Source organism: Hypanus sabinus, chromosome 28 (genome assembly GCF_030144855.1).
Source record: "Hypanus sabinus isolate sHypSab1 chromosome 28, sHypSab1.hap1, whole genome shotgun sequence".
Taxonomy (NCBI): Eukaryota; Metazoa; Chordata; class Chondrichthyes; order Myliobatiformes; family Dasyatidae; genus Hypanus; species Hypanus sabinus.
Window position 1 is genome coordinate 30885451 of NC_082733.1, and position 27770 is coordinate 30913220.

At 40.9% G+C, this 27770-nt stretch overlaps 1 protein-coding gene across 2 annotated transcripts in view; it reads right to left on the reverse strand.

Annotated features, from left to right (window-relative positions):
- Positions 1–27770, reverse strand: part of LOC132382542 (NT-3 growth factor receptor-like) — a 951566-nt gene that overhangs the window by 673849 nt on the left and 249947 nt on the right. The window lies entirely within an intron of this gene.

Sequence of the window (27770 nt, forward strand, 5' to 3'; positions counted from 1 at the left end):
CATGATTGACCGTAGCCTACTCAGCGCCCTCCGCTCTGCCACCGATGTCATACTCTCCAGTTCTGTGCACACAACAGAGCCCACCTTCCTTACCAGCTTATTAAGACGTGAGGCGTCCCTCTTCTTAATGCTGCCTCCCCAGCACGCCACCACAAAGAAGAGGGCGCTCTCCACAACTGACCGATAGAACATCTTCAGCATCTCACTACAAACATTGAATGACGCCAGCCTTCTGAGGAAGTACAGTCGACTCTGTGCTTTCCTGCACAGGGCATCTGTGTTGGCAGTCCAGTCTAGCTTCTCGTCTAACTGCACTCCCAGATACTTGTAGGTCTTAACCTGCTCCACACATTCTCCATTAATGATCACTGGCTCCATATGAGGCCTAGGTCTCCCAAAGTCCACCACCATCTCCTTGGTCTTGGTGATATTGAGATGCGGGTAGATGAACATATAACAAATAAAGCTAATATTTAACCAATGTTTATAGACAAAGAAACAGTACAGTTTTAAGTTGGAGATTCTTTATCAGAACTAGAGACTGTTGACATAGCAGTGACATCCAAATTTCTCATTGTCAGTTGGGGGGGTGGGTGGGGACTGGATGAGGAAGAATAGATGGTGTTTTGGAAGGATGAACTAGTTCAGTGGGTGAAGCAATCCATCTGCCTGGACAACCCTCTTGGAGGTCTGGGCAGAAAGCAGAGGTGGGGGTCTGAGGGGCTAGGGCACTCCAAGTTTGGGAACTATGGAGGGAAGATCTCCGGAACTAATCAGGTCCATGACTGTGTTAGTCAAAACAGCCTGTGTACTCCCTCCTCCTTTCCTTTCTCCAATGATCCACTCTCCTTTCCTATCAGGGCCCTTCCTCTCCAGCCCTTTACCTTTCCTACCCACCTGACTTCTCCCTTCCTTTCCGGTCCTGAAGAAGAATCTCCTCCCAAACCGTGGACTGTTTATTCATGTCCATAGACACCGCCTGACCAGCTGAGTTCCTCCAGCATCTTGTGTGGATTACAATAGGCTGATTTTTAGTGGGAGGTCATGGCCCAGAGGGAAGTATGAGCATTCCTCTCTGCTGAGTATGGATTGGTCACAGGGAATAATGGGATGGATCAGCTGGGACTCCACATAGACTCAATGGACAGAATGACATCCTTTAGCGCTGTGTCAATTCTATAAATGGCACACTCTAACAATTGGACACAAGAGGCCTGGCTCATGTTCAGCTGTGCCAATTTCTGCTGAGGTAATGTTGTTTTATGGTAGTATTTTGTTACCAGTAAAAAGCTTGTAAAGAGACCAACACTGACAAATCTACAGCCACTTTTACGGACAGAAAACCTGATGCATTCTGACTTGTCATTGACTTTTCATTAAACCAATAAGCCAAACTGAATGCTCTTGGAGTGGGCTGGTTCTCACTGCACAAGCACAATGATATTGGTCTCCATGTTCCTGTTCCATTTACTTATTCATTTTGCGTTGCTCCGAGAGGCAGCTGCGTGAACGTCTGGTTAACCGTCAGTCTGGTGAAGCAGGCTGCAGAGGATGTGATGGAGTTTGAATTCAGTGCTCAGATTCAATAGGGGTCTGAAAAACCAGCAGCGATTAAATGTCTTCCGATAGCTGGGGGAGTTTTTCAGTGAGCTGCTGTCTCTTTGATGATGCTGATTATCTCACAGTCTTGACACTTGGTTTCATTTGGGGAAAGTTAAGAAGGTATTATGTGTGAAAACGTTCCTTGATGAAGTCTCAAGGAACAATCAGCTCAATCGACCGGAATTTCCCGTGGTCTTCTGCCAATGACACTCTGGGGACTCTTGGAAAGCACAAAATAAAAAAGGAAATTCTGGAGTGACTGACGCCATTCCCCGAAATGCTGGAACGATTGTGTGACTCCATCTTACTGTCACCAAGAACATTGTTTTTTTAAGGTGAGAGGGGAAAGATTTAGAGGGGACCAGAGAAGCAAGTTTTACATGCAGAGGCTGGTGAGTGTGTGGAACAAACTGCCTAACGAAGTGATAGAGGTGTCTTTTTAAACTGTATTTAAAACACATTTGGGCAGTACGTGGATAGCAAGAGTTCAGTGACATATGGGCCAAATGGAAGCAAATGGGACCACTTAGAAAAACACATTGGTTGGCATTGACAAGTTGGCCGAAGGGCATGTTTCTATGCCGTATGACTCTAATTATTATAGGCTGTTTACTACTAAAACCAATTGTGATCTTTAATTTCCTACATTAAAACCTGCTTTTACATTGGTAGGAATTAGATTTAAAAGTAAATGAGGTAAGGAGACTGATTTATTGCTCATTTAGCGTGAAGTACAGAAAACCAAAATCAAGTTCATCCAACTGAGAAGCCTTATCTAAGTTACTAGAAGACTTGCAGCTGTAACAATTAAAATGGACAACATAAACTATCCTGGAAAACAAATAATATATTTAACAGGATTCAAACAGTGTATAATAGACAGCACCATGTTATAGTCAAGAAAGTCCATCCATCCAGCTGCACACATAAACTCTTAACATGAATTCCCAATCCAATAATAGCATTCTCTGCTGCTAATGTTGTCAATTATCCTTTAAATGTATGGAATTTATTTTAACTAGTTGATTAATCAGTTGACAACTGTTCCTTAATATGCAATGTAAAATCCATACAATGTGCATCATGAATCAATTGGTAGTTGTCAGTGGTGCATGAAAAATAGCACAGCTCAGATATAATTCTTCACATTGTCTCTAACTGAGATATGAAGGTAAGATTAGCCACCTTTCTTTTGATAGCTGTGAATCAACATGTACACAGAAGAATGCAGTTGGCAGAGATAATCATTCAATAATAAATCAATAATGAAGCAAAAGGCAGTTATTTAGTCTATACCAGATCCCCACAGAACAATCTATTCAATCCCATTCCTGCCTCTTTCCTTGTAACTGCCTACCCAGGTCCCTAATGAAAGCTCTGACTGGCTCAGCTTCCATCACTATTACACACAGCCAGTTTGTGATCAACACCACTCTGTGTAAATAAATTGTTCCTCACAGACACCTTATTTTTAGTCTTTGCTCAGATCATTGAGATATTTTGTCTAATAATCGCACGTGCACACACACACACACACACACACACACGCACACGCACACGCACGTACACACAGCAGAAAGTCTGGAGATATGAAGGTGAATCTTAAATAAGAACTGGAAATGCTAAAAAACACATGTGGAGACAGAAACGGTTCATGAAGTGGCATGGTAGCGTGGCAGTTAGTGTGATTACTTAGCAGCGCCAGCGGTCACCAATCTGGGTTCAATTCCCGCTGCTGTCTGTAAGGAGTTTTTACGTTTTCCCCATGACGGAGTGGGTATTCTCCAGGTGCTCCAGCTTCTTCCCACTTTCCAAAGACGTACGAATAGGATTAGGGTTAGTAAGTCGTTGGCATATTATGTTGGAGTTAAAAGTACGACAACACTTGTGGGTTGCCTCCAGCACAATTTTGATTTGATTTGATTTGATGCAAACAGTGCATTTCTCTCTACGTTTCAATGTTTCAATGTACATGTGACAAATAAAGTTAATTTTCAGCTTGATGACCTTCCATCACAGCCAATGACACATTCTAAAGAAGGGCTGCCATCCTGAAACATTAACTAGTTCTCTCTCCACAGGTGCTGCCTGACTTGCTAAACATACACAGCATTTTCTGTTTTTATTTCATTTAATTACATACTGCTGACAGACCAGTTTAAACAAACTGCAGCAACAATTCTAATTATCCAATTAACAAAAAGGAGGGAAACATTCAAATCTGAAAACTTCTCTTATATTACCATATAGCCCCGGGCTACGTGAAACATTTAGGAAACCCACCCAAACACAACAAGAAATTATCTAAAGCAAAGGATAAGTAAGACAAAAACAATATGAAATAGCAAATAGCAACAGAAAATGGAAAATAAATCCAGCAGGTCAGGCAGCATCTGCAGAGATTAATGAACTTCATCAGGTCAAATTTGATCAATAGGCAATGGATAAAGGTATGTTGAGGAATGCACATTAATTATTTTAATTTGTTTTAACTTAGTAATTATTAAATTTTGCCACCTTCAGAACATTTGGAACATGCACCCCACATTGTTGACTCAAAGTTCAAAGTAAATTTTATTATCAAAGTGCAAGTGTCACCATCCACAACCCTGAGATTCATTTTCTAGTGTGCATATTCAGCAAATCTATAGAATAGTAACTATAAGAAGTTCAGTGAAGGAACAACCAGAGTGTAGAAGGCAACAAACTGCAAATGCAAATATAAATAAATAAATAGCAATAAATAACGAGAACATGAGATAATTGGTTGTGAGAACATTTCAGAGATGGGGCAAGTGAGTGTAGTTATCCCCTTTTATTCAACAGCCTGATGGTTGAGGGGTATTAACTGTTTTTGAAGCTGGTGGTGTGAGTCCTGAGGCTCTTGTACATTCTACCTGATGACATCAGTGAGAAGAGAGCATGACCTGGTGGGTGGCGGGGATCTCTGATGATGGATGCTGCTTTCCAATGACAGCATTTCATAAAGATGTGTTCAATGGTTGGGAGGACTTTAGATATGACATACTGACCCATTTCTACTAACTTTTGTAGGATCTTACTGCCTCACCATCTTCAGTATGCTTTGAGTGTATATACCTTCTACCCTCTGCATATATATCAATTTGTCCTTGGCTCTGTATTCCTTGATGCATTTAGTGCAATTCTATCAACCTGCAGAATTTCCTCCATCTTCAATGTCCATCTCTCACTTCTTCTTTCCACCCACTGGGACTGTCTTCAGCAGCTCTTCCTCTGAGTCATGTGCTTATCCAACTACCCTCCACACACCATCATGACCTGGAAATATATCACCATTCCTTCACCGTCAGCAGGTCAAAATCCTGCTACTCTCACCCTATCTGCTTTGTAGATATATAAGACCAGAAGACCATAAGACATTGAAGCAGAATTGGGCCATTTAGTCCATTGAGTCTGCTCTGCCATTTCATCATGGCTGATCCATTTTCCCTCTCAGTGACAATCTCCTGCCTTCTCCCCATATCCACACCTCAAAGTCTAAAACAGTTCAAAACTACTTTGGGGCAGCATGGTAGCGTAGGAGTGAGCACATTGCTTTACAATGCCAGTGACTCGGGTTCAGTTCCTGCCACTGTCTGTAAGGAGTTTCTTATGCTTTCCCCAGGACCAAGTGAATTTCCTCCAGATGCTCCAATCTCCTCTCACGTTCCAAAGTCCTACAGGCTAGTGGTTTAACTGTCCAAATTGATGTAATTGGACAGTGTGGGCTTGTTTGGTAGGAAGGGCCTGTTACCGTGCTCTAAATAAATAAAATGATAAATAAATAAATGAATTTTACTCACTACCACCTCCTTGAAGGTGACTAGAGATAGCAATTAAGTGTGGCTCAGTCTGTGAATCATAAATCACAATCAGAAACTGGTTGATTATCATTGACATACGGCATGAAATTTGTTGTTTTGTGGCAGCACCACAGTGCAATACATAAAAATTACTGTTAGTTACAATAATAAATATATATAAAAAAAAGTAGTGCATAAAGGGAACAAACAGTGAGGAAGTGTTCATGGTCCATTCAGAAGTCTGATGGTGGAGGGGAAGAAGATATTAAGTGTGTGCCTTCTGGCTCCTGCATCTCCTCTCTGACAGCGGCCCTGTGCTGGATGGTGAGGGGCTTTAATGATGTATGCCACCTTCTTGAGGTATCACCATTGAAGACGGCGTGTTGTATCAGGAAAATTATGAATGGTGGGGAGGCTAGTGCCCATGATGGAGCTGAAGCCACATCCCTTGAATGAACATAACAAAAAGCACCTTACGACTTCTACCTCTCCGCCATTTTAAGAGGTAACCCTTAAATCTTCCCCTTTGAACAAGAGTTTGGCCACCATCCGTAAGTTCTCCTCTTCCTGATGCAACTTGCTTTGTATTAAAATCGTAATATATTTACTAATATGGGCATTTCTGTCTGAACAGCTTTAATTTTCCATCGCAAATTGCCCTCAAGGTGCTGATGATGAACTGCTTTCTTGAGCCACTGCTGTAGTGTATCTGCTATGCTTAAACCAAATGATTCATTGAACCATTCTGAGTATCACTGTGAATGGCAGAGCTAGTCCCTTTCCTCCACCACCCCCCCAAAGGCCTTTAGTGAACCAGAATTGTTTTTACAACTATTAATGAAACACTACAGCAGCAACAGAGGAAGACTGACTAGACAGCCAATTTAAATTCCAGATTATTAATAAACAGAATTAAAATGCCGCAGGTACTGTGGTCAGTCCTTTGCTAAGTTAGCACAGGTTTCTGGATTACTGGTCCAATAATTTTGTCACTGGGTCATTACCAACTGTTCCTCGGCGTTCACTGTAAGAATTCTCTGTACATCCTCCCCAATGAATGCGTGGGTTTTCTCTGGGACCTCTGGATTCCTTCCAGAGTCCAAAGACCAATGGGGTAGATCAATTGATCATTGTAAATTGTCCCATGTTCAGGTTAGTGTTAAATGGGGTTACCAAGGGAAGTCAAAGGACCAGAAGGGCTCTATTCTGTGCTATAGCTCTAAATAAACAAATAAATTAAATGTGCCTGGTGATTGTGGTTTGTTATTAATAGGACTTGTACTTTGTCACTGAAAATCTGGAATTAGATCAATGAGCACTTTCAGAAAATCAAGAGAATGTTGACCGAGGGAGAATAAAGTCCCACTGTAGAAAGAGAACCATTGCAATTTTACTAACATGATACAATTGATGGAGCCTGCACCCCCAACAGCATCACAATCACCCCATCAGTGCTAATTTCAATATTACCATTCCCTCAGTACCAACCACAATGCTTCAAAACCTCTCTCTGCAAATGGACCCTTTACTTCCTTACTGGGTGAACAGAGACAGTGCGGATCAGTACTAACATCTCCACCTCACTGACAATCCATACGTGCACTTCAGAGCTGCGTGGTTAGCCCACTGATCCGCTCTCTCTAAACACGATTATATCACTAATTAATTAATTAGTGGCTCCGTCTGTCTCAGTAGACAAAAGATGCGCCCGGTTTGTGGATGACTAAACACAGCTACAAACTCACTAGTAGATTGGTTGGTTGAGTGAAGTTGAGGGGAAGACACACCACTCCTCATTGAGGGGTCAGCAATGGAAGGTTAAGCAGCTTCAAGCTCTTGGGCATCAACGTCTCAAAAGATCTGTCCTGGGTCCAATAATATGAAGAATGAATAATGAATAATATGAATAATGAATAGTCGCATCAGCAGCTCTACTTTGTTAGGAGTTTGAGGAGATTTGGTCTTTCACCGAAGACATGAAGACACTGACAATAATATATTGACGCAATAATGAAGAGTCGCATCAGCGGCTCTACTTTGTTAGGAGTTCGAGGAGATTTGGTCTTTCACCGAAGACATGCAAATCTCTGTAGGTGTACAGTGGGGAGCACTGCAGCTCAGTATGGAGAGTCCTGTGCAGAGGATCAGAAGTGGCTCAGCCTGCTCCGTCACGGGCATAACCTTCCCCACCATCTAAAGAGACAGAGTGTCAGGAAGGCAGCATCCATCACTGAGGATCCTCACCGTCTTGGACTTGCCCTCTTCACGCTACTACCATCAAGGAGGTGGTACAGGAGCCTGAAAACCCACATTCAATGATTCGAAGACAGCTTCTTCCCTTCAAGCACTAGATTTATGAATGGTCCATGAACCCATCATTATTCCTTTTTGTTTTGCTCTATTTACAGTAACTTTACACCACACTGCAGCCACCAAACAACAAACTTCATGACAGTGATAATAAATCTGACTCTGACCAGGAAGCTTACTCGGGAGACGCGCAACTTGCAGAAACAGAAATGCAGCAACGTCTGCCGCAAGAAAGGATAGTTCAAGACACATTAAGATGGTATTCTTAAACGTCGTGGAGATTATTGAAAATCGGAGATGATAACAACGGAACCTCTGATACAAGTGACCTTCATAACTGAATCACTGAATTGTAAAGAAAGTATTCTTTACACTTGTCAATCCAGATCCAAATTTCCTTAGCATTATCCTGGCGATAATTTGTTAATTTATACATTGAATTTCTTTTACTGCCCAATCCTGACTACTTCAGTGAAAGTATGGCTCATTAATTCCAAATTTTCACTGCAAGAAGTAGTCATTTTTTCGAATGTCAAAGCCCTTTGCTTTATCCCCCTCATTTATACATATGCCTTTTAAGAAATTAATAATGGAGACAGATATTTCATAAATTGAGTCATTGAATTAGGTGGTCAAATGTTCTCATCTAATATACATGAAATACAAAATGTACTGAGTGAACAACAAACTGCGACTTGGTAAACACATCTGATGTACAAATTACCATTGTACATTCGAGGCATCAGTGCTGGACAGGGTTACACAGAAGCACATCACAACTTTCAAGACTCAACATCAAATTTAACAATTTCAGATAATCAGCCCTTCCAGACTTTTTTGTCACATTTCCAAAATTTTGATGTCTTTCTCTCCTCTGTTGAGATAACAAGTTTCACGTATCCTTTCTAATTTACCCCTATTCCCCCTTTCCACATCCTACTATCACACTTATAAGCAGAACCATTGCTTATTGAGTCCTGATGAAGGATCTCGGCCCGAAATGTCCACTATTTGCTCCTTTCCACAGATGCTGCTTGGCCTGCTGAGTTCTTCTAGCATTTTGAGTGTGTTGCTTTGGATTTCCAGCGTCTGCAGACTTTCTCATGTTTGTGATTGCTTTTAATGCTCAGCCTGTCTTTGTCAGCCTGTTCTACCACAGAGATTCCCTTTATCTTCGCTACCCCTTCCCTGACATTTAAAACTTCCATTAAAAAAAACTTAAGAAAACACACTCAGTGACAACTTTATTAGGTACCTTCTGCTGCTGTATCCCATCTACTTCAACGTGCTCTTCTGCACACTAATGTTGTAATTTATGGTTAGTTGAGTTGCTGTCACCTTCCTGTCAGCTTGAACCAGCCTGGCCATTCTCCACTGACCTTTCTCGGTAACAAGGCATTTTTTATCCACAGAACTGTTCACTGAAAGTTTTTCTTCTGTTTCTTGCATCATTCTCTGTAAACTCTAGAGATTGCTGTGTGTAAAACTCCAAGAAGATCAGCAGATTCTGAAATACTCAAACCAGCCCATCTGGCACCAACAATCTTCCTATTGTCAAAGTCTCTTAGAGCACGTTTCTTCCCCGCTCTAATTTTAAGGGCAAATCTTGCCAGGCAAATTTGCTGGAATTTTTTCCGATGAAGTAACGAGACATTGACTTGGAACAGAGATGAGGAGGAACTTCTTTAGCCAAATTTTATTGGAATTTATTGCATTGACGGCTGTGGAAGTGAAGTCATTGGGTATTTTTAAATCGGAGATTAATAGTTTCTTGATTAGTTAGGGTGCCTAAGGCTGTGGGGAGAAGGCAGGAGAATGGGTTTGAGAGGGAAAGTAAGCCAGCCATGATTGAATGGTGGAGCAGGTTTGAAGAGCATAATTCTGCTCCTAATGTTCTTTTTGTCTTACAGTTTTAAATGTCCATATCACAACCGTGAACTATGGTGCCTTATTCAAGATTCACCCATGAGCAGTAATATCTCCATGTCAATCTTCTTTTGCCCGCTGGGGACCTTCTGTATTACAATCAGATTAACCCACATTCTTCTAAATTCTGAAGAACATGATTCTACTTTTTTAACAGCAATGCACACAATGGTGGAGGAACTCAGCAGGCAGCGTCTTTTGAAAAGAGTACAATCGATAATTCGGTCTGAGACCCTTCATCAGGTTTCTGCTCTCTTTCGCACGATTTATTTCTTCATTTTTTCTCGTAATTTTTGTTTGCATTTTTATGTATTAAATTGTACTGCTGCCACAAAACAACACATTTCACAACGCATGTCAGTGATTCTGAATCTGATTCTGATTCTAATCAGAATGAAGATGACAGTTTCATAGCACAGTCCATGGTTTGCAGGGCTTGTTACAAGCCAAGGACTAAATTCATTGGAGGACAACTGCTAGCATTTCAGCTGACCTCCAAATGCTTGTACCCAATAAATGTAAAGCATATGATGTGCTAAGGGAAATTGGATTGACTTGGTAAACACACCTGTTCAAGGAATGCCAAGGTACACATTAATGTCCCTGGAGCACAACAAGACTATTTCAGCTTTTCTGCGGCAACCCATGCAGATTCACATACACAGCTTCCCCAATGCAGATGTGTGAAAATTCAAGTGGAGAACTAATTGTGAAGCAGTAACTTGCCCAGGATGTCCACTGTGTAATCTGTGCACTTGGCAAATAGAACATTTTAACAACATGCCTCATCTGTTCTCTGAAAATGCAATATAAAAGCCTTTTTTTTACATTCCAAATGCAACTTGTAAGCATTTCTGCTTTATAATCAAATAGGAAAAAGTAAGGGTATAATTTAATCCCAGTATCCTTCATCAAGAAGGATGTGAATTATTAGATTTCCCCAAAGCCTCATTAGTACACTTGAATCAAATCGGCAGTCAATATCCTTTGAACAAGAGCTTATGGTGGTTTAACCAATTCCATGCTCCACACCATTGGGAGACGGTATGTTTCTACTACTATTGCAGTCTACTATTCTCTTTAGGAATAAAATCCTCTGGCAGCACCGCTACAAGAACACAGCATCCATCATTAAGGAACCCCCACTAAGCAGGCCATGCTCTCTTAATGCTGCTGCCATTGGGAAGGTACAGGAGCCTTAGGTCTCACACCACCAGGTTCAGAAATAGTTATAACCCTCTAACCATCAGGCTCCTGGACCAGCATGGATATCTTCACTCACCTCAACACTAAACTGATTACACAACCTATAGACTCACTATCAAGGGGCCTACAACTCATGTTATTTATTTACTTATTTATGATTTTGATGATAATGATGATTATTATTCATTTCTTTTTGCATTTGCACTATTTGTCTTCTGCACGTGAGTTGTTTGTCAGATTTGTGTGCAGCTTTTCATTGATTCTATTGTATTTCTTTGTTCTACTGTGAATGCCTGCAAGAAAATTAATCTCAGGGTGGTATTTGATGAAATATATATACCTTGATAACAAACTTACTTTGAACTTTGAAACTATTTTCTGAAGAAGATATTGCTGAAATGGGGCATTGTAAAAAGCCTTTCTCACACACTGCTTCATTTCAACTGTAATTTTAGCAACAGTCTTTTTTTTTGATGAAGTGACTCCCAAAATAAGATCTTATCTCTAATTATAGCTCTAACTTTATAGCAGGGGTTCCCAACCTGGGGTTCACAGACCCCTTGGTCACTGAAAGGTTAATGATAGAGGTCCATGACATAAAAAAAAGGTTGGGAACACCTGCTTCGGTGACTCTGAGAAAAGGACCACATATTTGGAATATATGTTGGTAAAGTTGAACATTTGGCCGAACCAGTCAATGCTAGCAATTACGTTCCATCTAAGTCTCCTCCTGTCATTTCTAATCTAAATTTAATCATGTAATCTTCTACTACATTTTTCCTCACATACTTGCCCAGTAACCCTGAAATCTTTACCATTCCCCATGTTCTCAGCACACCTAGTTAAAGTTTTCTGAATTTACAACTGAGTTACTTGTGGGTGGACTACAGCTCAAATAAGTTGAAAGAATTGAATAGCTGTACGTAGCGCTGTGCTTCCAAAATGCGGTTCTGCAAGGGCAATGGACACTAAGTTCTGAATCACAGCAACCTCTCCCACACCACATGATCCAGGGTGATTTTTTTTCACTTCACCTTCTCACCACTCTGTAGTACTGAACAACAAATCATTCATTTGTGAAATTATCAAATGGTTTTACGGAAGAAGCTATTACAGCCAAGAGAGGCTATTAACAAAAGCATTGGATATTTTTGTTCAGCGTGGAGAGGTCAAAGGACAATTTTCAATTTCCAAAGGAATATCAAATTCATGCGGTAAGCTAGCAACAAGGAAACATGGAACTGATGATCAGTAAGGAACTGATTAGCATTATGACCCATGTCACTGAGCTGATTGTATGCCCGCTGCCCTGGACATTTAGAATAAAGACCAGAGGCATGGGAATCGGGAATGCTGCAGTCTCCAATAATTGCAACTACAGCTGCCAGACTCATTGATATATTCTGTTGATTCAAGAAAGTATTTGACCCCATCTGCTAACTGTGAAATAATCATTCATAGCAACTATCACCTAGGCCTGGAGCTTGGAGTGGAATAGTTAAAGTGATTTGTGTATTGGCTTGAGTATTAATAATCATTGTGGAAAGGATAATATTAAACTGAAATAAAGATGAAAATCCTGGAAGCACTTAGTAGGTCAGGAGGTTACAGTGGAAAGAGGAACAGAGTTAACGTTTCAAGTCCATGGCCCCAACAGAACTGGATCACTGTCATTAACTGGAAATATTAACTGTTTCTCTTCCTACAAATATTGCCAGACCTGCTGTGTGTTCCCTGCGCTTCCTGTTTTTATTTCAGATTTACAGCATCTGCAGTCTTATGATTTTCATCTTTGTTAAAACTATTTGGATAGAAGATTTGAGTCACTGTTCCTCTCTGTCTGTCACCTCTCATCTTCCTCTCTCTATAGCATAGTGGTTAGCACAATACTTTATCGTACCTGCAACCCTGGTTCAATTCCTGCTCCTACATGTAAGGAGCTTGTATGTTCTCCCCGTGTTCACATGGGTTTCCTCCAGGTGCTCTGGTTTCCTCCCACAGTCCAAAGACATACTGGTTGGTAGGTTAATTGGTCATTGTAAATTGTCCTGTGATTAAGCTAGGATTAAAATCAGGGGATTGCTGGGTGGTGTGGCTCAAAGGGCTGGAAGGCCATATTCCACACTGTACCTCAGTAAAATAATAAAATACGTCCTACAGTCAGATCAGCCAGAGTTAACAAATATTCTTTCCTTTCTTTTCACATAGACTTTACCCAATCACAAACTGTCCTTTTTGTGTCCTGCATCATAAAACCCCCTAGTTTTTTCACTTTTCCAGTTCCAATGAAGGGTCGTTGTTGCACAGTGACTTTTCACCTTCCCCACACACTACCTGACCTGCTGAATAATCCTACATCCTTATTTGGTTTCAAATTTTTTGCATCAGAGTTTTTCTTTTTGCTGTTCAAGGGATCTTCATTGCTTATCATTAGTCGCAAGCTTATCATTAGTTGCAAGGCTCAACTCCTTCAGGCACAAATAGGCTGGAACAACTTTGTTCCTAACAAGTGAATTCCAGCGAACTCTGAACATTCCTTCAGTTTTATCCAACTGGTACTCCATTGGAAACTTTCTATAAGATACTAACAAATGTTGGAAGATTTTAGGAAAGTTGAACTGCTGAACCTTATTCTGTGGATTGCCAGCTTCAGGGTTTACATGTGCTCCTGGGGGTTCAAACAACATCTTCAGATTTCCCTGTGCCTCAAACCCACCAGACAACACTTTTCTCATATTTCCAACATATTTAACATTAATTTTTGATAAAATGATAGAGCGCACACACAAACTCCTTGGTTGTTTCTCTGTCTCTTTCTTTCTTTTGTGGAAAATCTTGCTGATTTGAAATTTCACAAGACCCGAGGGCAAAGGAGTTTATGGCCTACAAACTGCAAAGCAGTCATGGCCAATGTAAAGCAGAGGCATGATGGGAAAGAGGAATAGTGTTAATGTGGCAATAGTTATACATTTTTCACTCTTGCTAACTTTACAGAAAGAATTTCGTCCTTCGGCTCACTGGAAATATTTATTTTGGAAAAATTGGAGGCACAGAATTTGTCATCAGAGTGACAGAATTAGAGTCACACTAAAATACAGCAGAGGAGAACTGACATCCTTTCAGCCAAAAAGTGACAATTCATCTAGTTGCGCCTCTGTCAGCTCACTCTTTAGGACTATTCCCTTATTTTTTTCTCAGTGCTTAAAAACATCTTGCATCATCTCCATCCAATACCTATTTTAAAGTCCTGAGTTATTTTAATTCTATTATGCTTATAAACAATGTGTTGCCAATCATAATAATTCTACAGGAAGGAACTATTTTCTTCATAATTTCTCTTCATAGCTTTTGCAAAAAATTAAAGTTCATGCACCACTCTTTCAATTTCCACTAATGGGAACAATTTCTTTTTTCATCATCATTATGTGCTACATGATGATGGGTGATCATAGTCTAATGACCATGATTGTATTTGGCAAATTTTTCTACAAAAGTGAGTTACCATTGCCTTCTTCTGGGCAGTGCTTTCAGAAGACGAGTGACCTCAATCATTAACAATACTCTTGTATTGTAGAAAAGTTTACATGGATTCTCTTCGTGTGTAGATTTCAGAGGTCAGAGGTCATTTACTTCACTATGTGATAAGTAAACTGATTGATCAGACTTGGATTTCCACCAGGATATGGATAAGGCTTCCAATAAGAATCAGAAGAACATGCTGGTAAGTTTCAGCTCTGGATTGTGGTAGCACTTCCCTCCCCCACATGCATCTGGCTTGCTTTGACCACTACCTTTTTACTGTTTGTAGGTCACAGATTCCTTCTCACTCGGGCCTTCACAAATGCCAAATTGATAATAAGTTTGCACATAGTTACAGAGAAACAAAGGGAGATAGAACATAGGCAGATTCCAGCAATTCTTGTTAACTCAGCGTTTGATCCTAAATTAGACACTGAAGTGCTGCCATACTGAGCTGACACCCTTACAGAGCGCTGACATGATAATTGTGAGATGCGGAGCGATGCACACAGAAAGATATTGACAACTTAGAATTGAGTTAAATAAAAGAAAGCCAGGTTCCTTGATTGGAATATTAAGTACAATTTGCTTGCATATGCAAATCTGAAGTCCATTTTGACCTCTAAGGCAATTAACTGGTGGAGCGCACAAACTAGCAGAAACAGACCATGATTTTAGGACAAGTCTTCATTTAAATCCAGAAGGCGAGTAGCATGACCAAATGTGGCCTTGTTCACCACACAAAGCCTAGATTACCATATAAATCACCTCAAGCTAATAGTCACTTATTTATGTAAATGAATTTCTCACAGAATTTAAACCACTTGGCTTTGCCTGACTGCATGGATTTTTACCTTCAATGTGGGCAAATTAGTTACACTCTGCTCTTCCTCAGCCTCCTTCCAGTGAAAGGCTAATTACTGGCCATTTCTGCATCTAAAATGTCATCTCAGTGGGTGGAAAGAAATCTACCGAAGCATAGCAGATGCATGATGGGAAAGAACAGCAGAGTTACCAAGGTGAATGTTCATATATTTCATGCACTTATTCTTCTGACAGCCTTACACAGATAATTAGTGATTACTTATGGAAAAATTGAGACTTATGGAATTGTTATAGCACAAAAGGAGGACATTCAGCCCATTGAGTACTTCCCCTAGGAGAGAAGGTACTTCTGGCCCATTCTCTTGATTTTTCCCCAGAGCTCCTCAATTTACTTTCAAGCTCCTAGCTAATTCTCTTTGAAAGCTCTAATTCCACCTGTTCCATCACCCAGCCAGTACATTGGTTAATAACAACTCAGGGTCATGTTCTTCCCATCCCCTTTCGAGCCTTCGCCCAAAAGTCAGGCCATCTTTCTGGGAATTGCACAATGTGAGGCATGTGTTTAAATGTGAAGACAGGGACTCAATATGAATTGTAGCTCTTTAAAAGCGGAAGCTATGTCAAGGACATATACCAAGCAAGGAAACCCAATACAGTGTGCAAAAAGTGATTCACATGCAAGTAAAGCATGCACCCAGGTCTTTGGTGGAGGAATGGCTGTGCATGGGTGAATTGCTCTGACTGGCCTTGAAGGTCGAAAAGCACTGTGCCACTTAACGGTAGCCGAGCTCAACACTGTCCGAGATATCTGCAGGACTAGGATGGTTAACAGTAAGGACAGAAGTATAACAGTTGTGTCAGTAGCAGTTGAGCACCACAAATCCGGAATGATTTGGACCTGTGCAGTGCCAGTTAAGTGAATTTGCCAAATCACAGGTGGTTAGGTTAGGATTAAATCAGTAAACACCTCTAACTCACTTGATGACCAGCTCACCTGCGGAAGAGCCAGTGTTACACAAGTTGCATATGCTTTTTATAGACACGCCACTGTTGAGTTTTTTCAGAAGGTCCACCTTATCCTGTATAGATAATGTACGGTGTTTGCACTTTACACCGCAAGAAGCTCTTCCTTTGTTCAATGAAGACATGACTGGGGCCAGATAAGCGCAGGTTATAAGAATAAAGAGGAATAACTTGCTTCTTTTGAAGACCACGTTCGCAGCTGATTCTGCTAATGGCACCACCAAAATGGTGGCGACAGGTTGGTGCGGCAGGACGGGAAATTTGAAATTAGGCTGGCAAAAATTATGTCTGTATTAGCAGTGGAACCAGATTGCTAACTGCCAGATTTGAGGTGGTCGACTTGTACTGCTGTCTCTGTGGTCTAAATACCACTTACCACCACGCGTTGCTGATCCATATGTTCACCCCATCCATGGTAACTTTGCGAAACATTGCACATTATTCATATGAGTAAGGTCATGCCTTCAAGATGCACTGCAGAACTGTAAACTATGCAAAGCCAGCCTTCCTCAAGGCTACAAGTCAAATTATTTCATATCCACTGAGGTACAAGAAACAGAAACTCTGACTGACAGCCAGGCTGACATGGAGATGCTGTGCATTTCTGAGGCCAGCTCTCCAGGGCCATGTATAATGAAAGAGCAACAGCTAAAGTAACTTAGGACAGGAGTTTTCAACCTGGGTTCCACGGACCCCTTGCTGAATGGTATTGGTCCATGGCACAAAAAAGGTTGTGAACCCCTGCTTTAGGAGAATAATGTCGAAACTACTGTTTTTTATTCAAATTGTTTTATTTTAATTTTCTTTAATACTTTAGTGTAGATGCGTACTTGATAATTGGCATGGACACAAAGGTTCAAGAGGCCTATTTCTGTGTTGTATAACACTATGACTTTACAAAATGGTGCTTGAATAACAAAAGTTTGTTTGAAAATGGTGCTGATTGATTGCTGAGGTGAAATGAGCAATCGGGCCCTGGAAGCTGAAGATCATGTGATCAAACCTTCTGGAGTGGGATAAAGCAGGCCTGACAACCGTACTGTCTCCCTGTTCCCTTCAATTCTCAACCGCTGACGACTTCCTTCACTCAGGGTCACTGTGAAGACATAACACTATCTACAGCTATGGCAGCTCAGGCTTATTTGGTTATTCTGCTGTCAGAGGGTTGTAGCCTCTAGGTCTACTCCAGAGACTTGAGTGCAGAGATCTCAGCTGACTTTTTGGTACATTATTGTCACGCACCATGATAGGTGCACGAATAGAAAAGGTTCAGAAGGGACGTGGACCAAACCCAGGCAAATGAGACTAACTTTGGATGCAACCTATCGACTCACTTTCAAGGACTCTACAACTGACATTCTCAGTATTATTTATTTATTATTATTTATTTTTTTTGTTTGCACAGTTTTCTTTTACACATTGTTTGTTTGCCAGTCTTTGCAGTTTTTCATTGATTCTATTGTATTTCTAAGTTCTACTGTGAACGCCTGCGAGAAAATGAATCTGGAGGTAGTATATGGTGTACTTAGAAAATAAAATGACTTTAAACTTGAAAGGCATGAACAAGTTGGGCTGAAGCACATGTTTCTGTGTTGTATTACTCTATGACTGCAGTAGCAAGTGGACTCTCCACTTTTGGAACAGCCTGTCACGATGTGCCACAGGTGGGAGTGAACTCAGGAGCAGAGGAACGGCAGACTCCCCATGAACAGACGGAAACAAGAGGTTATACATAAGAATCCCAACAAAGCAACAGAGGCAGGACCGCACAGCACCACGAGACAAATTATTCTCCACAAACAAAAGGAATCTGCTACCGTGCTAAGCAAGAGTCCCCCTTAACTAATCATAGTATGCAGAAAACCCATGCCAGTCACAATTAACTTGACAAGATTAAACAGAAAGCATAAGGGCTTAACAGCTCTGTATAAGGTAACAACAGAGAATACAGATGCTCGAGAAAGCTAGAAGCCCAACTTTCTATGGCAAGCCATAGTGCCCGACAAGGGCTCATGACAGAACCTTTCTCCCTAAAGCCAGCACTTGACAGTCCAGGGATCCTGGACAACTCATGATAGGGCTGGGAACCCCAGAACAGACTTGATGCTCTTGAGACAGGCTGGAAAATTCGGGAACATTGCACCTGTAACTCGGGAACAATGCGCATTAGGCTCGGAAATTTTGCGCACGTTTCTTGAAGAATTCCAGCAGGACTCATGACACTGCCATTCTTCATATGAAGTATTGAGTCCTCTCAGGTAAAAGTTATTGATCCCACTGCAATACTTCAAAGAAGATGGGGTGGGTGGTGAAAAATAATACCTGATATCTTGCTGACTTGGAGGCTTCACTCAATGTCACTGAAACACATTACCTAGTCAATATTACATGACCGTTTCTGGAGCTTGTACAGTGCAGACTGGGCATCAATAGCTATTGAAGTGCACATGACTTTCAGTACCACAGGTAAGGTTCTCTGGTTGAAAAAGCTTCCAATTGAAGGAGCGCAGTTGAAAGGAAAACTTAAGGCAGATGACAGGAAAAGTTCTTCAAACAAGGAATGGTCCAGAGAAGCCATTAGGACAGGAGTACAAAGCGGAATCAACATTCACAAACACATTCAAGATCCAGTTATGTGACACAGCAGGGGTCATGATTGGGGTGAATGAACTAACGTGGCAAAAGAAAAAGCTCCAATATAGTTACTGTGAAAAAAAGCGTGAAATGTCTCAAAACGTTTCCCATTCCTTGAAGCACTTTGTAAGGGTGCACCCACCATTATCCAGCATTGCAAGCTGAAACCATATTAATATCACACAAAGCAAGAAAGAAATACATTGCAAAGTGACTATAGTGAAGATAGTTTCTTGTCACTTCTAATTTGCCACTTGACAAAGTTAATATAAACAAGAACTGGCAAGGGCTTTGCTCGAATTTGAAGTGGTTCTTATAGAATAAGCCATGATGAGCAATCTTCAATCAGAATTATTATGAGTAAATGGTGAATCTTTTACAGGCCACTGCTGGTACTGTTGTGCAGAGATGAAAAGATCATTGAATCAACTTAGGAGAACCTTGGGGAGCACGCCTTATCAGAACAGGTTGAATGAACTTGGCCTTTCCTCCTTGGAGTGACGGAAGATGAGATGTGACCTGATAGAGGTGTACCTGATAGAGAGGCATCGATCGTGTGGATAGTCAGAGGCTTTTTCCCAGGGCTGAAATGGCTAGCATGAGAGGGCACAGTTTTAAAGTGCTTAGAAGTAAGTGCCGAGGAGATGTCAAGGGTAAGTTCTTTTCATGCAGAGAGTGGTGAGTGTGTGGAATGGGCTGCCGGTGATGGTGGTGGAGCAGAAACAATAGGGTCATTTAAGAAACTCCTGGATAGGTACATGGAGCTTAGAAAAATAGAGGGCTATGGGTAAGCCTAGTTAGTTCTAAGGTAAGGACATGTTCGGCACAGCTTTGGGGGCCGAAGGGCCTGTATTGTGCTGTAGGTTTTTTATGTTTCTATGTTCAACATTCTGTCTAGTTTCATGGACTTGGAGTGGATAATCCATGTGCGAAGTCCTCACTGATATTAAGGGCAACCTGGATGGGTCAATACTTTCATGTCAGCACCAGTTCTCAGTGGATGAATGTTCAGAGTGCAGTGAGATCGCCATTTGTCCCATCTCCCTCATCCCTCTACAACCCACTCCAAGCCTTCACCCATTCCCCGTCTCAGCCCCCCGTCATATAGCACAGGAACAGAGCTTCCGCTCAACAGGTCCATTTGATGTTGTGGTGGTTGTCAAGCTTGGCAACTAGCTTGCAGAAGTTTCATAAGCAGTTCAGGAGTCACCTTCAGTGCGCAGTTGTTGGTGTTTCTCTCTGGGAGTGAGTGCATTTACATAGACCCGCGTTCGCTTGCTTCGGGCCTAATTGGCTACCAATTCATTTGACCTTTGAATTCTACTGGCATACGTTTCCTTGGCTCTTAGGGGTTCGAAGATGGCATCTATTTCGATATGTTTGTTTACGAGTTATCAGAAAACCATGCTCCTAAAACTTCTCATGCCTGCTTCATATTTTCCTGCACCAGAACCTCTGTGGTGTCCCAGTTAAAGTGGTGTCCGTTTTGGTCATAATGTACTGAGATCAGGAACAGTGGATCTGTGGTACAGAGACACGCAACATCAGACACCTCAACACAAGCTACCAATATTCACCATCATCCTAAACAAGATTTACCATACTGAACGAGATCCCTATCTAATTTAACATTGAGAATGGGGCCACAAGAACTCAGAGAGCATTGGGCAAAATCTGGGCCATCATTGGCTCACTTAATCTGAGCACCTTTCAAGTGTTGAACTCCCTTTGTTGGCCACCTTATGCCAACAGAGATTTTGCTGGGCATCTGCAAGGTCCACCCACCCTTTCAAAGGCATACAGGGTTGGCGCAACCCCAAGGAAACCCACAGTAACACAGCCTGACTTCTTGTCTTCCCCTTTATCCATACTGCATTCTGAGCACGATAATTATCATCAGCCAAAGTTCAAACTTATAGTTGGAATTCACCAACAGCACAGAAAACCATGGTAACAGGCAGTAAACTTGCTGGAGTCTGCCTCATTATCACCTGCCCATGGAAACGTTGCCAAGGTCTCCTGGAAAGCTGTGAAGCATACTGGTGTGAGGGAGGGCAGAAAGAATATTTTAATTTAATGGCTTCAGATCTCTCTTCCACAATACACTGTGATGTTCCACTCTCGTGCATGGAGAGCCAGTCAGTGGAGCCCTACTGTGGGCTGAAAGATAATGCAAAGATTTGAAAACCTCTTTGTGGCAGAGGTCAACAGTACTGTGCTAATTGTGCAATTTGTATGCCACCTCCATCATTAACTGAATTAAATCTACTCATAAAACGCCAGACTTGTTCAGCCGAGTCCAGGAGGGATGATAACACTTTAATATTTGAAATGAAAGCTTCCGAAATCAGAGTGAGCCCTAACCTGATTGTGCCAAGGAAATGAAAATTCTGTCATTGAGATAAGAAGCCATGCAAGTCAATGAAAAATGGTTATCAGATTGAATCTGGATGAAGGAAAATTGACTGAAAAAGACGCAAGATGATATGGAAATATCCACATCAACTTTATCGTAAATGATGGTGCACATTTGTGCCCAATTGAATGGCACCTTCAGCTGCCTCTCTGCAAACAGTTTCACCAAAACATTGAACAATTGAAAACAAAAACAGAACATGCTGTCAACAGGCAGCAGCTGAGGAAAGTGAAACAGAGTTAATGGTTGAGGTCAAAGTGCCTTCATTGGAATTCGGGAAAAAAATGATTAAAAAAAAATAGAGTTGCAGTGAAGGTGGTGAGATTAAAGGATATATCTGTGATGGGGTGAGACCAGGTAAAATGGATTAATGGGTCGGTCAAAGGGTGATTATGTTTCTTTGTGTCCTATGTTGCAATGCCAACTGAGCTTTTCCAATTCTGAGGAAATTCCTATGCACTCCCCTCAGTCATCAAAACGTTGTGGCTGCAGTATGTACCATCTACAAGGTGCACTGCAACAAAATGGACACATCTCCATAATGTTTGATCTTCACCACCTAGAAAGCCAAGTTCTTTACCAATGTTTAGTCTCATCTTCCATTGCAGGCGATCCCAACCTGGGGTCCACAGACCCCTTGTTTAATAGTATTGGTCCATGCTAGAAAAAAAGTTGGGAACCCCTGCTGTAATGGATAAATAACGTCTGAGATTGTTACATTTACAGACAATGTCAGGTTGGGTTGGGAATGGAAAAGATTATGTGCAATCAGTTTGAGTTAGGTGATGAAAACCTGAAATAAACATTACATGAGAACATTGAATAAACAGCTAAGGAACTTAATCAGTAGAATGAAATGGCCCATTGATGTTTCACCTGGACAGAAAGACATAGGGCAATAGCTGAAATAAAGAAGAGGAAGGATCCAAAAAGGTGACTGTTTAGTCTCCTCTACAGAAGGTACCTTTCCTGCTGCATTCCTCCAGCACTATTCTCTTGCTCTGTATTCCAACAGCTGCAAGCACTTGTATCTCCATTATAACACTGGAGACTAGTCGACCCTTTAAATCTGTACCTGCTCCCAGCAGAGAAACCCCATCAGCACCATTTCCTACTCATATTTCTCTGCAACCTAACTTCTCTCACTTGGCCATCCCAGATCCACCCACCCACATTCACAGTCATTTTCAGTCACCAACTGACCTACTAGCACATCTTTAAGATGCAGGAGGGAGTCAGAACAGTCAGGGAGAAGCTACATTGTCCATAAGACATAGGAGCAGAATTAGGCCAATTGGTCCAGTGAGTCTGCTCTGCCATTTGAATCAAGGCTAACCAATTTCTCTCTCAACCCCATTCTCCTCTCTTCTTTCCATAACCTTTCATGCCCTGACTAATCGAGATCTAACAAAATAGATCTGGAAGTCCCTTTGAATTCTCCTCAAAGAACTTAAGACAAAAATTTCTGAGAGACGAATAAATAGCCTTGCTCCTCAGCTAAAGAAGAATAACATTTGGTTTCCCCCAGCCTGTTAAATCTCAGTGGACTTTATTTATCCTCAAACTTCATAGCCAACTGTGCGGAATTGTGTGTACTCAAAACCAACTTTATAATTTGTTATCCAGATCTGGGTTCATTATTTACTGCTATCATAGGTGGGTTGAAAGAGCTTTAATTTTTTTTCTTATTAAAGGTGACTATCTAGAATTGGAATGGGTAATGGAATTTAAAGCTGACAACAAAGCTTCATGCTGTGGAAAATTGTGATATGGCTAGGAACCAAACCCACTTCTGTATACATGTTGCCATCTTTGGCTGCCTTCACACTTCCAACATTGCCATCCCGGTCCAAGAGTGACCATAAGGATAGATTAATTGTCCTGTTTCTGAATGCAGATTGTTTTACACGATAAGAAATGCTATATTTAGATGTTAAAATGAGGAGCTGTCTTTTCACTGCAAAGAAGATATTCCAGCCAATATTTATACCTTGCTCAACACATTTTCTTGATATCATTACACTGCTGCTTGTGGAAACTTGCAAATTCTACAATAATGATCACACTGCAGAGATACCTTATTGGGTGCAAAGTGGCTTGATACATCCTGAAGGAATGCAACAGGTACAATCAAAATGCTAGACTTCTTCACTCTGCCGCAACATTTGATCCACTGTGTTAGGTCTAACTTGCAGGTTTGTCTTGCAGTTTAGCATAATTAGCAGTAATCATACATTTCCATTAGATGGGTCAATAACAAATCTGCTTAAGTAAAGAAGAGACAGCAGGGAATTGCAATGTGATAATCATTCATGGTTGCATTTTCCCACAGGTGAAGTGGGCAGATTGCTGATGAATGAAAACGTAAGCCAGTTCAGAAAGTCAGTCAGTGGCTGCTTCCTAACACAGGAGACGGGGTGATGTTATACCAGTGTTAGATTAGATTTTGTATTGAGCACGCCTGAAATAATTCAAGAACAGGAGGTTTACAATGCTCGGCACAGGTGAGCATCAGTTAACTGAAGGCTAATTTCCTTGCTTAATGAGGTTGTTTAAAAAGAAGGAATGGTTTCCAACAGAGTCTTAAGGAATCAACAGCCGCAAAAACTTACTTTTTATTTTAAGAACATCCCGCTGAAGTGCGAGCAGAGTTTTGAAAACTCTTCACTTCAACAGAGGATGTACCAACCACCTTTAAAAGTTAAAAGAAGGAGGAGAACTCTTGATATGAAACATTTAAAAAAAAATGTAGAGTTTATAGGACAGAAGCCAGGCAGTTAATTAACAGATTAGAATGTTCCTTAAGTTGTAAGTGATTTGGATAAGAAACTTAAAGAGGGGAAGGCGTATTCTGTCCTGGGGCAGTGGATCCACCTGAAAAACTCCCTACATTGAATCTCATCTGCTGTGTCCATGTGCAGAAGTTTTGAAACTCTGATTTTCACCAGTCATTGTGCCTGCAGAAGGCTTCCTGCGGGAAAGGCCAGTGAGCGCTCAAGTAGGCAAAATGGGATTTGAATTTGGTGAGTTCATTTCTCATCTCCAGCAGCTCCTATTCTTCAAGCTCCCGTGACTAGTGGTTTTCCACGCATCTTGGAGCTGGTTCTCTTGCTTAACATCCAATTTAACGATTTAGATGATAATGTAGTAAAATGGATGAGCAGCTTTATGGCTGACACCAAAACTGGAGGTGTAACAGACAGTGAGGAAGGCTATCAAATCTTCCAGTGGAATCTGGACCAGTTGGCTGAAAAATGGAAGATGGAATTTAATGCAGACAAGTGTGAGGTGTTATACTTGGGAAGACAAACCAGAGTAAAACTTATCATGTTTGATAGTTTACTGAGATACATGTAGAACAAAGAGATCTGGAAATAGAGACCCATAATTACTTATAAGTGGCATCAGAGATAAATAGGATGTTGTAAACAGCGTTTGGCACATTGGCCTTCATGAATCAAAGCTTTGAGTACAGGAGTTAGAATATTATATTGAAGTTGTATAAGGTACTGATGAAGCCAAATTTTGAGTATTGTGTGCAGCTCTGGTTATCTACCTATGGGTAAAATATCAATAAGAGATTGAGAGTGCAGAAAAAAATTGTAAGGGTGTTGCTGGGACATAAGTTGCAGGGGAAGGTTGAATAAGTTAGGTCTTCGTTCCCTGTAGGAAATTGAGGGGAGATCTTATAGAGATATACAAGTATTGAGGATGAATGCATGCAGATCTTTCATCTCAGGCTGGATGAGACTAGAATGAAAGGTGAAATATTTAAGGGAAGCCAGAGGGAGAACTTCTTCTCTCAGAGGGTGTTGCAAGTGTGGGACAGGCTGCTAGCAGAAGTTGTAGATTCAGATTCATTTGTAACATTTGAGTAGAAGTTTGGCTAGATACATGGGTAGGATGGGTCAGGAGGGTTATAGTTTGGGTGTAAGCAGGAGGGACTAGGTCAGGGGTTTCTCACCTGGGGTTCATGGACCTCTTGGTTAGGGATAGAGAACCATGGCATAAAAAGTTTGGCAACACCTGGACTAGACAGAAGACCAGATGAGATGAAGGACCTGTTTCCGTGCTGTAGTGCTCACTGACTGACTCAACCATCCTTAATAAAGCTGGAGAAAGGTATAAACTGGACCAAGGGCGTGGCAGGACTGCTGAAGAACAACCAGGTTTTTCTTCTATGTCAATTTATGGAAATTAAGCAACTCGGTTTGATGTCTACACCCAATATTTCCCAAGACTTTTGTTTACTGTTTCAAGCAGGAGCTATATCCAGACTTTGATGAAAATCTACCCTCACCCCTTGAATAATCCATTGCCATAAAATAGTGGCAAAGATGCTGCAGTCAAAGTAACTCAGAACAAACTCGGGCAATAGGCGCATGCACCATTAAACTTAACCACTGTACTGATAAGATCCCATCCAAATTTACAGAAACCATTGTCTTCAGTAGGAAGGCTCACTATCAAATGCATTGATGTACACAATTTGGCAGAATAGGTCACTTCATTCCAGTCTAAATATTCTTAATACATTAATATATCAACAGTTCTTTCTGGCACTGAGTATTAGCCTACACTTGGTGTAAACTAGAAACAGCAGCCCGTAGGGCTGTCAATTAAACGCTGAAAAGTGGAATGAAGCCTGTCAGCTTCCCCTTTAACTGGGACACCACGCAGGCAAACACGGAGCAGGCATGAGAATTTTTAGAAGTGTGGTTCTCTTCTGATAACTCTGTAAATAAACATATCAAAATAGATGCCATCTTCTTAGGTGGAGAGATGTTGCCCCACCCACCCATGCTCAATGGCTTAATGATATTATGTCCTGTTTAGACCTTGAAAAAATTCACTACTCTCTTCTCAACTCAGACATAAAGTTTGACAAGGTGTGGGGACCTTTTCTTGAATATTTTCATCACTCCTCTTTAGATTGTCTTTTTTTTTCAATTCCTTACTTTTAGCTTTTTTTTTCTTTCTTTGGTAGTAGGCATTACTATTCTTTGCTTTTATTTTCATTTACAGTTTTGGGTGTTTGAATGCTCTGATTAATATTTTTTACATCTTGCAATGGTTGGCCTGGAATTTTTTTTCTCTGGGGCGGGGGAGGATACTAACTTTTTTTTGGGTGCTCTTTTATCATTGTTTTGTATTGTTATGTTTATTTTGCTCTGTATTAATCTTCATTTTGCTGTTGGGTTTTTGCTGTAGTTATTGTAGAAATGCATAAAAAAAAATCAATAAAAAAAAGATGCCATCCATGAATCCCTAAGAAAAAAAGAAATGTGAGCCAATAGAATTCAAAGGTCAACTGAAGGTGTAGCTAATCAGGACTGAGGCAAGCTATGTGGGGTCCTAAAAAATTCGAGCACTCCCAGAGAGAAACACCAACAACTGCATACTCAGGATGTCACCTTCACTGGTGATGAAATATCTGCAAGGTAAATACCAAGCTCAGTGAACTTCACAATATCGAATGCCTCAGTCTGAGCTACCAAAGTAACCACTATCCTAAACTTCCTCTTTGATTGGCACAGATAATGTGAGCTGAGTGGCCTTTTAACAAGTTGTTGAAAATATGTTAATGCACGAAGGAAGACTTAAGCATGCTCTGCTCTTACAGCCAAGCACTACCTCCTCTCTCCAATGACAGTCTTTATGTTTGCAAGGTCCTCATCTCACAGTTCCAACATTACTTGTTTAAAAAATATTGGGCTGTCAATAAGTGTGTGTCACTGATATAGAATAACAGCATTTGAAGAAGTGAACATCAATACAAAAGTTAAGCAGTGATGAAGGATCTATTATGCCAATCAAGCATCGAACTGCAGGTATTGGAGAAAACATCAAGTGTATTGTTCAACCTTAACTTCCATCATAAGCACTTTGATGCTGAGTTAAATGTAGTTTTGAGTTCAAGGAAGGATATTGGGAAGAAATAAATCATGAGTTGACATGAATAGCAAAATGAAAATTTCAATAACCTAAACCAAAATGTGAGAAGCCAGTAACATTAATGATGTGACATACACACAGTGGCCACTTTATTAGTTATCTCCTATATATGTGAGTGATAATGCAAATATCTAATCAGCCAATCATATGGCTGCATCTCAAATCATAAAAAACATGCAGACATGGTCAAGAGGTTCAGTTGTTGCTCAGACCAAACATCAGAATGGGAAAGAAATATGATCTAAGTAATTTTGATTATGAAATGATTGTTGGTGCCAGACTAGGTGGTTTGAGTATCTCAGAAACTGCTGATCTCCTGGGATTTTCTAGAGTTTACAGAGAATTGTGTAAAAAAAACAAGAAACACACAGTGAGTGGCAGTTGTGAGGTGGTAAATGCCTTGCTAACTAAAGAAGCCAGAGAAGAATGTCCAGACTGGTTTCAGCTGACAGGATAGCAACAGTAACTCAAATAAACACTTATTACAACAATACTGTGCAGAAAAGCACCTCTGAATGCACAACACATCA